The sequence below is a fragment of the Eriocheir sinensis genome, chromosome 7 (assembly GCF_024679095.1).
Source record: "Eriocheir sinensis breed Jianghai 21 chromosome 7, ASM2467909v1, whole genome shotgun sequence".
In the NCBI taxonomy this organism is placed as follows: Eukaryota; Metazoa; Arthropoda; class Malacostraca; order Decapoda; family Varunidae; genus Eriocheir; species Eriocheir sinensis.
In genome coordinates, this window is record NC_066515.1 from 4,179,861 (window position 1) to 4,182,360 (window position 2,500).

A 2,500-nucleotide genomic window follows, 5' to 3' on the forward strand; every position below is an offset into this window, starting at 1 on the left:
CTGGGCCAAGAACCGAGCCCTGAGGGACGCCACTAGTGACCGGCGCCCACTCTGAGTTAAATCCGTCAATCACTACTCTTTGTTGTCTGTTGCTCAACCAATTCGCGATCCATTGGTTTACTTGACCGTCAATACCTATTTGCTTTAATTTGTAAAGTAATTTAAGATGCGGGACTTTATCAAACGCTTTCTGGAAATCAAGATAGACTACGTCCAGTGATTTGGTTACGTCATAAACAGTGAAGAGGTCGTTATAAAAGGTTAATAGGTTTGATAGGCAGGATCTTTTGTTTCGGAAACCATGTTGTGAGTCCCCAATTAATGAGTGGCTTTCAAGGTAATTCACAATTTTGTCTCTAATTATGCTCTCAAGTAGCTTACCTACAACCGAAGTTAGACTAATGGGCCTGTAATTACCTGGTACTTTTTTGTCTCCTTTCTTAAAAATCGGTGTCACGTTAGCCTTTTTCCAATCTGAAGGGACGATGCCTTGTTGCAAGGACATATTGAATACGGTTGTGAGGGAGGAGAGTATTTCGCTCTTTGTTTCTTTCAGAAGAGTTGGATATACTTTGTCAGGTCCAGGACTTTTATTTGTTTTAAGTGATTTGAGGGCTTTGAGGACTTCATCGGGTTTTATTTCAAAGTTAGACAATGCATGCTCGGGATTTACATTAGTACTGGTGTTGGTGGTGGTGGTGGGAGAACTGTTATTATTAAACACCGAGGAAAAGTAATTGTTTAATAGGTTTGCAACGTGTTGGCTGTCAGTCACTAGTGCACCGTCGCTGTTTGTTAAAGGTCCAATTCCACTTCTGATCGCCTTTCTGTTGTTTATGTAACTGAAGAAGGATTTCGGATTATTTTTACAGTTGGCTGCAATATTTTCTTCATATCTACGCTTTGCCTGACGCACTAATCTTTTTACTCGTCGCCTGGCATCATTGTAAAGTCAAATGTTTTCGGGCGTGCTTTGCTCTTTCTTTAACCTGTAAGACAATTTTATCTCCTTGACTGAGTGTTTAATTTCGCTATTCAACCAAGGTGGACTTTTATTAGTGTTAATTCGCTTCTCGCACAAGGGGACAAATGTGTCCTGCTGAGTGAGTAAGTGATCTTTAAAGCTTAGCCAGGCGTCCTCTACATTGCCGTCATCTGATAGTTGCATATCTATTAGTTTTCGTCGGATTTCTACGAAGTTGGCTCTTTTGAAATTGGGCACCTTTACTTTATTTTCAGTCACCGATGTTTGAGCTCTAATGTCAACGCGCACTAGTTTATGATCGCAGGAACCGAGGTGTTCTCCTACCGTGACATTACTGACTAGGTTATCTTGGGTCGCTATAACAAGGTCAAGTATGTTATTTTGTCGAGTTGGTTCAGAAACCATTTGGCTTAGATAATTTTCCTCTAGAAATTCGATCATTCTATGGGACTCACCTTCTGTACCCGACAGTGTCGCCCAGTCGATATGGGGGAGGTTAAAGTCTCCTAGTATCAGAGAGTCGCTGTTATTAAGTGATTGCCTTATGACGCTGTACATTTCAAGATCGGCATCGAGTGATTGCCCCGGAGGCCTGTAAGTGACAGATATATTTAAATTGACTTTTGCAGTGTTTACTCGCACGCACAAATGTTCAACGTTACTGTTTCTTGGTGTTTTGTCAGTGGGTTGCAAGTAGCTTTTGACAAAAAGGGCGACACCACCCCCTCTACGGTTTACACGATCATTGTTGAAGAATCTGTAGCCATCTATGTTGTATTCGGAACTTAAATCAATATTAGTGGTGTCGATAAATGTTTCGGTTATAGCAATTACGTCAAAGTTTTCTGTCAGAGCAAGACATCGCAGATCATCAAACTTGTTTCTTAGGCTACGCGCATTGAAACTAAGGACTCTTAGGTTATCTTGAAGCTTGGAAATAGAGGTGGTGGTACTGGAGGGTTCAATGTTACGAGTCTGTTGTGGTGTATGGTGTCTATTTACACGGGCGGGGTGGAAGGACGTGGCTGAGCGTCGTTTTTTGTTGTTCGGGCGTTACGTACGGCGTTGTTGAGGAGCCTTCCGAATCTGGCTGCCACGATGGGGGACAGGTGTATGCCGTCCCTTTGGAAAAGTTTACTCTGGCCGTAGAAATGATTCCAGGCGTTAAAGAACTCGACGTCGAGCTCTCCGCAGAGTGTCTGTAGGCGGTTGTTGAGGCTGAAGGCCTTACTGTAGAAGTCGCCCTCATCCCATGTCCGTGGTAGAATTCCTGAAATCAAAATATTAGGGGATTTAGACTTATACTGCTGGATGAGCCTACGGTACTTGTCCAGCAGTTCCTCAGACCGGGTCGTGGTGACGTCGTTTGTACCTGTGTGGAGAACAAAGAGTGAGTCATTAGAGGCCTCAGCGGAGACTTCGTCCAGGGCAGCTGTGATGTCGTCAACACCAGCTCCAGGATAACAGTAGTTACGCCTACGACGGGGGACTCTGCCACAGAATTCAACCACCTGA